The 12,301-nt window shown below is 45.1% G+C and overlaps 1 protein-coding gene across 1 annotated transcript in view; it reads right to left on the bottom strand.

Annotated features, from left to right (window-relative positions):
- Positions 1–12,301, bottom strand: part of LOC144766594 (cornifelin homolog A-like) — a 143,800-nt gene that overhangs the window by 22,564 nt on the left and 108,935 nt on the right. The gene's annotated exons all lie outside the window — the stretch shown is intronic.

The raw sequence follows: 12,301 nt of genomic DNA, 5'->3' as shown, positions 1-12,301 counted from the left end.
CATGAGAGAAATATTGCCTTTCTGCGGGAAATGGTATAGTCCAAAGCTCGGTTTTTAATACAAAATCAGGGCCTTTGGTGGTCATATCACTGATAATACAAGATTTGAAACAAATATATTAATGTCTACGGGTGCTCGTGGAAGACACTTTCTATGGACTGGAATCTAGAGAATGTTAAAGTGATTCTGGTATTTTACTGACCTCTGCTGGTCGTTGTCTATCAAGACATTTAAATAGAGGCAGGCGCCAGAAATAGAAAAAGAAAAAAAAGAAAATCTCAGCAGAAAGCAATTCTAGTATTTTACTGACCTCTGCTGGTCATTAGCTATCAAGACAGTTAAATAGAGGCAGCTGAATAGACGAAAAGTCCCTAAGTGGAAGCAGACAAGCCCTAGGGCTGAGCTCCAGAGCCCACATAGTACATACACATATAAGTATATAATAAGTATAAACTAAAGTAAATACAAGAGGCCTCGAGTGCTCGACCTAAAAATGAGGCAGGAGAAAACACTCAGAAAAACAGGGAGGAAGCAGGACGGTGCAGGAGCATGTGAGAGCAGGCCTGGAGCCTGCTCATTGGGGTCGTGCTGCGGCCTCCATCATGTAGGTTCTGTGAGGAGGGAGGGGTGCTGAGAGGCAGTGGGTGGAGCTGGGGGAAACAGGTGGCAGGTGGGAGCAGCAAAGGAGGGAAAAACCAAGTAGGAGCAGTGAAAAATGAGGGAAAAGGAGGAGAAATCACTCAGAAAAACAGGAGGAAAGGAAGGAGAAAGCAGTGGCATAAATTACAGTGGCACAGAGTAGAGTGGTGAAGATTGCAGTGGCATAGAGTAGGTTGGTGCAGAGTAGAGTGCAGTGGCATAAAGTGCAGCATCGTAGAGTTCAGTGGTAAAGAGTACAGTAGAGTGGTGTAGAGTGCTTTGGTGCAGAGTAGAGTGGCATATAGTGCACTGGCATAGAGTGCAGTGGTGTAGAGTGCGGTGGCACAGAGTAGAGTGTGTCAATGCACTTTATACCATAGAGTGCAGTGGTAGAGAGTAGAGTATAGAGTGCAGTGGATAAGAATGAAGTGGAGTAGAGTGGTGCATAGTACAGTGGCATAGAGTAGAGTAACATCGAGTGCAGTGACAAAAGAGTACAGCGGCCTAGAGTAGAGTGCTGTTGTGTAAAGTGCATTGACATAAAGTGCAGTGATGCAGAGTAGAGTACTGTAGAGTACTGTGGCCTACAGTAGCCTGGCAGAGAGTGCAGAGGCATAGAGTGCAGTGGCCTGTGGAAAAGTAAATTTTGCCATGTTCTGTGTCCCTACGCCTCATCCATCATATGTTATGTGTGCATGACCAATATGCATATGTTATTCCCCATGTCCGATTAATGACGCAATTCCAGTTGTGTCCACCTCTGGTATGTTAGTTTCCAGTCCTCGTGAATACTACGAATATCAGGCCTATGTAAAGTTATGTTGCCACGTTTCCCAGTGTGCACGTTATTCCATTATAAAGTCCCCGTTTCCAGGCCTCGACAGGGCCCGGACCACAGATCCAGCTCCTGTCTCCTGAAAGCCTCGCTGAGGAGCGATACAGCCCCCACCTGTATCCTCGACCCTTCACTTACTTCCTGCCTCGCAGTGCCCGGTGCAGCTTGGCTCTGCCTCTGAGTCTGCCAAGAGTATGTTATAGTTCCAGCTATCAGTTCAGTCCTCCTCTTCTGCATTCCTAAGCTACTGAACTGCATCAATAGTTTCCGTCATTGTCTAGCCTTCTCGTCTCCATATTAGAGAAATACTGTATTTAATGGTCATTTAGTATTCTTCATCACGCACTACATGTAGAATAATGCATGGTCCAGTCTTAGAATCAAGTTAGCTTCTCCCCTCATGACTTCTAGTTTATATCAACATGTTCCCTAAACATCAGATACCAGATAGGGTTCAGGCACATGTCGCTCCGACCCTCCAGACTCTAGTCTCTGCTCCTAGCACAGAGTTCGTAGCCCCCAGCTTCTCCTAGTAATACGTCATTGCCAGTTTTCGCGCACCATTAGGTTAGAGGTCCCGGCTCCTTAGGTAGCCCCCTCCTATGTTTCCGCCCATTCATGACATATTCTGTTACGTTTGCATCACATGTCTAAGTATACTCCCAGTTACACCTCTTTTTACTGTTATCTTTCGCGACTGTTACGCGTCACGCCTTCCGCTCCACCCACTGCTACGCCTACTGCAATGTAATGCTATGTGTTTGCGCTATGTATATAAGTCAATGCATTGTTATTAAAAGTTAGCGCGCTCATCCCAGACCAAGCCCCAGCAGCTGCTGGGTCATCCTATGCAGGTTGTCCTGATCCTGTCCTTATGCTGTAATAAACCTGCAGAAACTCCCACTACCTCGAATCTTGACTCTTATTTTATTGAGCTATCTGTTATTCATTCATTCATTTAAAAATAGATCCGGTATTATTTATTTATATACCACATAATGGCGCCCGAATAGGGACTTGCCCTTTCCCCACGCGTCGGTGAAGCCACGCCGACCCCCTGACCCTCTGCAGCCGTGACGGAACCATACCGGCCACGCGCAGATATTTCTGCTTCAAGTATCCCTCAGGCCCACGGAGGAGACGGAGGAGGCGGTCCAGCATCCGAACGAGACGGTGGAGGAACGCGGCGAGTCCCGACCAGAGCCCAAGCCGAGAGTCCAAGGTCCGAGGTATCCGGAGGCCCACCCGTAACTGAAGTCCGAAGTCCGAAGTTCGTCGTCGTAGCAGTCCAGTCCCGTCCGAGGCTTTCCGTTCCGTGCTGCCCGGTGAGTACCATTGCTGGGGTAGTATCTAGACAGGACCAATCTAAATTGACTCCTGGTCCGTGGGTTGGTGGTGCCCAGACTCACAAACGAAGTGTTCACCTAGGTGGATACGGGTCTTGATGCGTCCCTTTATGGGACCGGTATGTTCCGTACTGTTACAGCAGTGCATCCAGTATCTCTAGTCTGTTCCGTTCTCGAGAAAATCTGTTCTGTTTCTGTTCTCAGTATTCCAGGTAATATTCTGTTCAAACTGTTTATTTTATAATGTTCTTTATGTATTTTAATGTTGTGGTATGAGTGTGATGTGATTCCGTGTTTCATTGTGTATTGTATACAGTCCAGCCATGCCGCTCTTTTCAAGATTACGTCAGTTAAAAACTAGAAAGGGTCTGTTAGAGGAAGCAGTTCCTGTCCCGCCTAGGGACAGTCCAGGTCATTTTATGTATCAGAAACATGGCATAAGCGCCATAATGTATCTAGATTTATGGGTAGAGTATACCAAACAGTTAGAAGAAAAGTATAGATGGCCCGTATCGGGTACATGGGATGCCGAATGTATCATGCGAGTAGAAGAAGCATTATGGAAAAAGAAAGCCAGACAGTCACAGAAAGATGCCATCGAGTTATGGCGGAAAGAAGCGCATAGAAGAACGGAAAAGGAAGTCAGAAAGTCAGAGTTAAGTAGAGAATCCCAGGAACGAGCCCAAGAAAGAGAATTAATCGAGATAGGTGAACAAGTCAAAGCCGAACAGTCAGACAGACAGAGGCATGCCCTCATTAAGGGTATGTATCCTCTCCTTGCCGAAGGTTTGCCAAAAGCGACCCCAGAGGCATTCAGTAATTTCCCGCCACCATTAGTTCCGACCAAGCTACGTCACAAACAGACCGCAGCTGATATTTTTATTTCGTCCTATTTGGACGACACAGTCCCAGAATATGCAAATCCTGTTCGCGCTCCGCCAGTCCCTGTAAACCAGGTAATTCCTGCGCCTCCAGACACCGGGGTGCCCTTAACAGCTCCCCCGGTCCAGTCCGCCATACAAGTCCAGCCCACGTTACAATTACCGACTCTGCCAGGACGAAGAATGTCAGTCGACGATTCCAGTTTAGGGGCCGCGGGAGGAGGTCTTCCTCAAACCCCGCCGCCACACAAGCGTTTATCAGCACTCGAATTACATGCCCAAGCATCACAGCGTACTCCTAAAAGTAATAAGTCTGTCACAGAAATCAGACAGGCCCTTAACGAATGTGTCTATGATCCAGTTCCAGGCGAATATAATATGGTTTTATATTCCGTACGTGTAAGGAGAGTGACCGAGTATCTAGTCACCTTACCGAATATGAAAGAAGATCTAGACAGAATATATCGTTTCATCCGTACAGGGGATGATCCAGAAAGTATTGGCGAGATTATGTCTCAAAGGAAAGCCGAGATTCAGCTCATGATATTAAAGTTCCTGATAAATTGTCTAATAAGAGAACAAGATTACCCGTCTAAAGATCCCGCTGAAATGAGAATCCTGACAAGGTGGAGTGATAATATAGCCGAGGGTAAGCACAAGACCGTCGGTGCCATGGAGAGTATGTACAAGAAAATTCGTAAAGAAATAATAAGGTTACACGAACAGCGTAAAGCAGCACAAGTAAGCGAGAAAGAAAGTATCTCTGATCCTGAAGAAGAGGACGAGAATTCCGCCAGAATAGCGTATGTAGGAAAATCTAGATTTCCAGATCGCCATTTACGCCTAGAACACAGGTCTATTTTTCATCATCCAGCACCAGAACAAGGTTCCCTAGAACAAGTATTTCAAGCTACCGATCACATTCTGAAATCACGAGTCGGCTACAGTGAATTAAGTACTATGCATGAACAAGAACTAGCCCGATCAGCAGTCCGATGGATTACTGATTCTACCACTTTTCCAGACGAAATAGTGGCACAAATGTTTCTGAAACTGCCCCCAGCCGAGCAACGACTGGTGGGTATGTATATGATTCAGCACCTCATTACTCTGTATGAGGGTCAACATTCTGATCCAGGTCCGTTGCATGACATCCTGAACGAGTTACTCCAGTATAGATGGAGAGGTCTAGGTACCGATTTAATTAGTGTCATTCTAGAACAGCGTCACAAATATAGAACGTTCCTGAATCCGCATTTTGTTCATGTCTCACCCCCAGAAAGTAAACCATTCTACATAGACAGACAGAATCCGTTACGAGAAGTCCACCCAGTCCAAGGGGCGGGTGGCGTAATGCAACGAGTGTTTGTATACACTCCAATATCAAAGATGGAACTTCTTGAAATGAAGAAATTAATTCCCTGTCATGATAAAGATCCAGCAGGGTTCCATAGAGAATTAAAAGACATGCTCCGTATGGGAGAATACACTTACCCAGATATCATTAAAATGTTAAAGGTCCTGTTACCCGCAGGGGTGTATGAAAAGTTAAAAGAAAAAGAATGGGAGGTGGGAGAGAAAAAGATCGATTGGACAGCTCTAGAAGCTGAAGACAAGGCACGAGTACCAGGTACCGGTCTTGGAGATAAATGTAAAGAATTACCAGAATTATTGATTCAAGTTTTACCCAGATTATTGACAACGAGGAAGGAAGACTGGGATGCAATCTCAGCCTGTAAACAGAAACAAGATGAAGATATTAGTGATTTTTATTCTAGATTTGAGAAATGTTTCAGTATTAATAGTGGTCTCAAGACAAGTAGTGAGTCATACCCTCACCTTTTCGTTACTAAATTAGTCGAGAATTCAAGTCCACAAATTAAAAATCGAGTTTTGAAAGTCGAAAGCACCTGGCAAGCAAATACCCCGTCCCAGATGCTCCAGATGCTCCAGTATCACCAGAATAGAATCAGAGAAGAGCAAGAACACGAAAGAAAACGTATGAAAGACACGAAAATGAAAGTGCTAGTTGCACAAACAGTTCCTCAAGACAGTCAGAAGAGGGGTCCGAATCAAGCCAGTCATCCTGCAGCTCCCATTAAAGGGAACTGCAATTATTGTAAACAGCCAGGTCATTTTATAAACGAGTGTGCAGTTCTGAAACATAACATAGCTACTGGTAAGACTAAAGAAAGACCACGTCCGCCTAGACAAGAACAAGTTTCACAGATTCCTCAGTCACAGAATGCACCACAGACAGTTACAGTACCGCAGCCTATTGCTGCAACACAGCACGTTACATCGCAGATGTACCAGTATGCACAGTCTGAGTATCCAGAGTACCAGCCATATTCATGAAACAGCCTAGAGAGGGAGGTAGGCTTGCCTCTCATCGAGATACCTGTAGATCAAGAAGGTCCCTATGTTCACAGTCAAGTATTAGGGAAAGATAGAAAGTTTTTGATCGATACAGGGGCAAGTAGGACCACAATTAGTCATGCCGAAGTTCCAGGGGCTCCGCTCTCAGGCTCAAGAAATGTTTCCCTTGGATTTTCAGGAAAACCAATAGTTAACGAGATATCAAAGCCAGTTACTCTAGAAGTAGGTCCATTGTCCCGTACTACTGATCTGTTACTTACTAAGTCATGTCCAGAAAACCTATTAGGCATTAAGACACTGAAAGAATTAGGTGCAGTTATTTGCTGTTCCCCAGAGGGAATACGTCTGTTCCTACGTGACTTCAAGGGTCACTATGTATTACGAGATTTTGATTCAAGATTGTCTAATGTTCCGCAGCATCTATGGGCGCAAGGTCCAACTGATGTAGGTTACATGAAAATCACACCCCATCGTGTGACTCTCAAGCCAGGTGTAGTGTTACCACGAATCAGACAGTACAGATTGCCACCTGAGGCTGTAGCAGCCTTATCCAAAATTATTGACGAGCTCATGGCTCAAGGAGTAGTTGTAGAAACTGACTCCAATGTATGTAATTCTCCGATCATTCCAGTCATGAAACGTACTGATCCAAATGCACCCCCAGTATATCGATTAGTGATTGATTTACGAGAGCTTAATAAATGTATTATTCCTCAGTACCCAGTTGTCCCAGATATTTCTTCCCTGTTAACTGCTATTGATTCCGAAGCCATGTTTTTCACTGTCATAGACCTCAAGAATGCATTTTTTAGTGTTCCAATTCATCCAGACAGCCAGTTTCTTTTCGGATTTTGTTTAAATGGAAGGAGCTATATGTTCACACGCGCTCCTCAAGGTTTCACAGAAAGCCCTAGTATTTACAGTCAAGCACTCAAGAGACAACTAGACAACATTCACATGCCAACTGACACTGCCCTGCTCCAGTATGTCGATGATCTACTGATCACAGCCCGTTCTGAACGTGCTTGCGAGCGAGCATCACTTACAGTTCTGTATTTTCTAGCCGAGATGGGGCACAAGGTGTCACCTTCGAAGCTTCAATTCTGTGTCCAGCAAGTGGTATACTTAGGACACTTGCTGTCCAAGAGGGGTAGGCAGTTGACACCCGACCGTATCCAGTTAATAGCGAGTCTTCCCCAGCCCAGAACCCAGAAGGAGGTACGTGCCTTTATCGGCCTTACTTCTTATTGTAGACAATGGATTCCCCAGTATGCATTTCTAGCCAAGCCACTGATACAGTTAACGACACAGGAGGCAGCCGTATCGACTGTCCTCCCTTGGACATCTGACCATACACTTAGTTTCAACGAGTTAAAGAAAGCCTTATGTCAAGCTCCAGTTCTAGCTACACCGAACTACAGTAAGCCTTTTACACTTTTCGTTACAGAACGCGAAGGTACAGCATTATCTGTTCTCACACAAGATCAAGCAGGACAATACAAGCCCTGTGCTTATTTTTCGAGCACATTAGATCCAGTCGCCCAGGCGTTGCCTGCGTGCCTCAAGTCAGTTGCAGCCACAGCACTAGCTATCAGACAAAGTGATTCCATAGTTTTAGGGCATTCCCTGACAGTACAAGTCCCACATTCAGTAGAAGTTCTTTTAAACCGAACACAAACTCAGCACTTGACAATTGCACGTTTAACAGGCTATGAATTGACACTGTTCCAGCCACACATAGAAATTAGACGCTGCAACGTCCTGAATCCTGCTACACTGTTACCATCAGTTAGTTCAAATCCAGACCCACATGATTGTGTGGAAGTAGTTAACATTACGACTAAGCCAAGACAAGACCTGACAGACATTCCGTTACCAGATCCTGACCTGACACTTTATGTGGATGGTTCATGTATGAGAACTGGTACAGGAGAACTAGTCGCCGCGTATGCAGTAACTACTGACACCGAAGTTATTGAAACACACCGTATTGATACCCTGTCCGCTCAAGCAGCAGAGCTAGTCGCTCTGACACAAGCCTGTATACATGCCAAGAACCTGAAAGTTAATGTTTACACAGATTCACGTTATGCATTCGGAGTTGTACACGACTTCGGAGTGCTCTGGCAGGAGAGAGGTTTCATGACTTCTCATGGAACCAAGATTCAGCATGGTCTCCTTATTCAAGCCCTGTTAGATGCCATACATTTACCGACATCTATTGCTATCATGAAATGTAAAGCACATACGAAAGTTACTGACATTATTTCCCAAGGTAACGATCTAGCAGACCGCACAGCCAAGCTTACAGCACAGACTCCAGACATTCCAGTTAATCAGACACATACTCCAGATCTGACTACATGCATGACAGTTAAGGACCCTACACAAGATGTCATAGATATCCAGTTACATGCTACTCCCTCTGAAATCAAGAAATGGTCTGAACAAGGAGGGGTCCAGACAGATCAAGGATGGTTAACGAAGGGTAGAGCCACATGGTTTCTCCCCGATTCTATGGTTCAAGTCATTATTAATACCGCACATAGTCCAGCACATTTAGGAGAAAAAGCTATGTTAGACAGTATCCAGAACATTTGGTTCAACAAGCATTTACGAGCTGCAGCCAAGCAGAAAGTCCGTACCTGTATGATATGTTGTCAGTTTAATCCAGGTAAAAGTGTCCCGGTGGAACAAGGTGGTTTCCAGCCTCCTGACCACCCTTTTGAGGTCCTCCAGATGGATTATATTCAGATGGAGCGATGTCGAGGTTTCAAGTATGTCCTTGTAGTTGTATGCGCTTTGTCCAGGTGGACAGAAGCATATCCAGTCCCAGATTACACAGCCGCGACCACTGCCAAGCAGTTGGTTCGTGAATTTTTCCCTAGATACGGACTCCCTAGAGTCGTATATTCTGATAACGGTCAGCCATTCTCCTCAGAGTTAATGAAGCACGTTTCCCTGTTGTTAGGGTACCAGTGGAAGTTCCATTGTGTACGCCATCCTGAAGCAGCCGGTCTCGTAGAGAGACATAATCAGACCCTGAAAATCCGCATTGCTAAAGTCTGTAAAGAAAAAGGTGTGGACTGGCTAGTAGCTCTGCCAGTCGCTCTGTTTTATATGCGCATGGTCGCACATTCCAGATCAGGTCTGTCCCCGTATGAGGTCGTATTCGGCCGCCCCCCTAACATGTGGGGTACTCCTAGACCCCGAAGTATTACCGATGTTTCATGTAATATGCTGACAGATTACCTAGCTTCCTTGATGTCTGCCCTCAACTCATGTCGTTCACAGGTTGCCGCCGCATTTCCAGACAATACCGAGGTGGCACCGCACGAGATCGTTCCAGGCTCCTTGGTGATGATCAGAAATTTTGACAGATCAAGTCCGCTGGAACCACGTTGGAAGGAGCCACGTCAGGTCCTCTTGACCACCCGAACTGCCGTCAAGTTGGAAGGCAGGAAGGGGTGGGTCCATCTTTCTCATGTAAAACTTTTCAAAGGATTGAAACCAGTCTCCAAAAACATTTCCAAGGATTCCCAAGATTCGAAAGACTGTCAAGACATTGTTTTAAAGGACTGTCCCGCACAAGACATTATTACAACCCCTCCCTTGTTAGAGAAAACTCCGCAACAGGAGTATAAGTTAAAGCTCAGGTCTAGTAAAATAAGTCAGTCAGTTTGATTGTATAAGTCCTCCCCTAGGTGAAACGGTTAGACTGTTTCTGACATGTATAAAATAGACCCCCATAGTGAGAGAGTCAGTCGAAGTTCACTTCAATGTATCGTTTTTCTAAGTTTCATATTGTTTCTCAGCATAATGATTTCCTGCACCAGCTACGCATTTTTCCTGTATTTACCAGTTCCTCATGTAAATACGTCTACTAATGCTACAGTAGAGCACACGTTTAGTGATCTGCCTCCTCACGAATATTCTTACCGCCTCGCTATGCGTAACAACACATTTATCCGTATGTTACATTACTCACACCAGACCAGCAATGCCACTAATTGTTGGGTGTGTGGTCGACTCCCCCCTTTCCAGACCCCGAAGGGAGTTCTGCCACTGTTTCCTTATCCATTCTCACATAATGGTTCGTGTGGAGCATGGTCCACGTTAACGTCATCCTCAACAGATATGTCTTTTCTTAACAGTACATGTTTTCCAGACAAGAAAGGTTTCCCCCACAGAACAGGTTTAGATCTAGAAAATGAAGTATATAATTTAGGTAATTATTCGTCGGATTTCATGGTCCTGAATGTTCAGTCTGATACTACTCCAGACTTACCTGCTATTTCAGTATTACCAGTCAAAGGCGAATTATGTGTCCGTAGTTATGGTTCCATACATATAGGTCATAGTGAATGTACTACTGTTATCCAGTATAGTGACAGTGGGAAATCTGTTTTCAAAGCTTCACGTCATTCTTATTTTATTTGTGGTCAGACCGCATATGTCCGTCTGCCCCTCGATTGGGAGGGAACCTGTTACATTGCCTTCCTACTGCCACCTGTTTTCCTAGCCCCATCTGATTATCACAGAAACACACATCTAGTACACATTAGACATAAAAGGGAGTCCCCAATTGTCGATTATACTGAAACTACTCTAGAACAGTATACAGATTTCAATAAAGGTTTCTTCTTCTTTGTAGGACCTGTCCAGAATAGTAAACTGATCCGTAGGTTAACAAGAACCCTTGAAGCTGTAGTAAATGAGACTGCCTCTGCTCTAGGTAACCTAACCGAAGAACAATCTGCTATGAGATTTGTCGTTTTGCAAAATCGTCTCGTCCTTGACGTCATACTGGCCGATAGGGGCGGGGCCTGTAGAGTCATCGGATCTAGTTGCTGCATTTTCATTCCAAATAACGCGCCGTCTGTTTATTCAGCTATAACCAGACTCCATAAAATTGCCCATCTGTTACATCAAGACCCAGGCACCTGGACATGGTCCGGTTGGTTCTGGAATATAATTTCCGTATGGGGATGGAAAGTCCTGTCCTTTCTAGGTATTGCAGTAGCGATCATATTTAGCTGCTGCCTCTGTATACAATGTGGCCCTGCGATTTGCAGCATGTGTGCTACCTCTTGTATTCCTAGTCCCAAGCCCCGTTCTAAATCCCGTTCCAGGATAATTCGAGACGAGCAAATGGTACTGTATGAAATGATAGATGGTATCATGAAAATTGATGTTTCCTGATGAAAAACGTAGTGACAAGGAGGGAATGTGGAAAAGTAAATTTTGCCATGTTCTGTGTCCCTACGCCTCATCCATCATATGTTATGTGTGCATGACCAATATGCATATGTTATTCCCCATGTCCGATTAATGACGCAATTCCAGTTGTGTCCACCTCTGGTATGTTAGTTTCCAGTCCTCGTGAATACTACGAATATCAGGCCTATGTAAAGTTATGTTGCCACGTTTCCCAGTGTGCACGTTATTCCATTATAAAGTCCCCGTTTCCAGGCCTCGACAGGGCCCGGACCACAGATCCAGCTCCTGTCTCCTGAAAGCCTCGCTGAGGAGCGATACAGCCCCCACCTGTATCCTCGACCCTTCACTTACTTCCTGCCTCGCAGTGCCCGGTGCAGCTTGGCTCTGCCTCTGAGTCTGCCAAGAGTATGTTATAGTTCCAGCTATCAGTTCAGTCCTCCTCTTCTGCATTCCTAAGCTACTGAACTGCATCAATAGTTTCCGTCATTGTCTAGCCTTCTCGTCTCCATATTAGAGAAATACTGTATTTAATGGTCATTTAGTATTCTTCATCACGCACTACATGTAGAATAATGCATGGTCCAGTCTTAGAATCAAGTTAGCTTCTCCCCTCATGACTTCTAGTTTATATCAACATGTTCCCTAAACATCAGATACCAGATAGGGTTCAGGCACATGTCGCTCCGACCCTCCAGACTCTAGTCTCTGCTCCTAGCACAGAGTTCGTAGCCCCCAGCTTCTCCTAGTAATACGTCATTGCCAGTTTTCGCGCACCATTAGGTTAGAGGTCCCGGCTCCTTAGGTAGCCCCCTCCTATGTTTCCGCCCATTCATGACATATTCTGTTACGTTTGCATCACATGTCTAAGTATACTCCCAGTTACACCTCTTTTTACTGTTATCTTTCGCGACTGTTACGCGTCACGCCTTCCGCTCCACCCACTGCTACGCCTACTGCAATGTAATGCTATGTGTTTGCGCTATGTATATAAGTCAATGCAT

Source organism: Lissotriton helveticus, chromosome 7 (genome assembly GCF_964261635.1).
Source record: "Lissotriton helveticus chromosome 7, aLisHel1.1, whole genome shotgun sequence".
In the NCBI taxonomy this organism is placed as follows: domain Eukaryota; kingdom Metazoa; phylum Chordata; class Amphibia; order Caudata; family Salamandridae; genus Lissotriton; species Lissotriton helveticus.
Note: the sequence above shows the minus strand (reverse complement) of the source record. Positions and strands in the feature narration are given on the sequence as shown.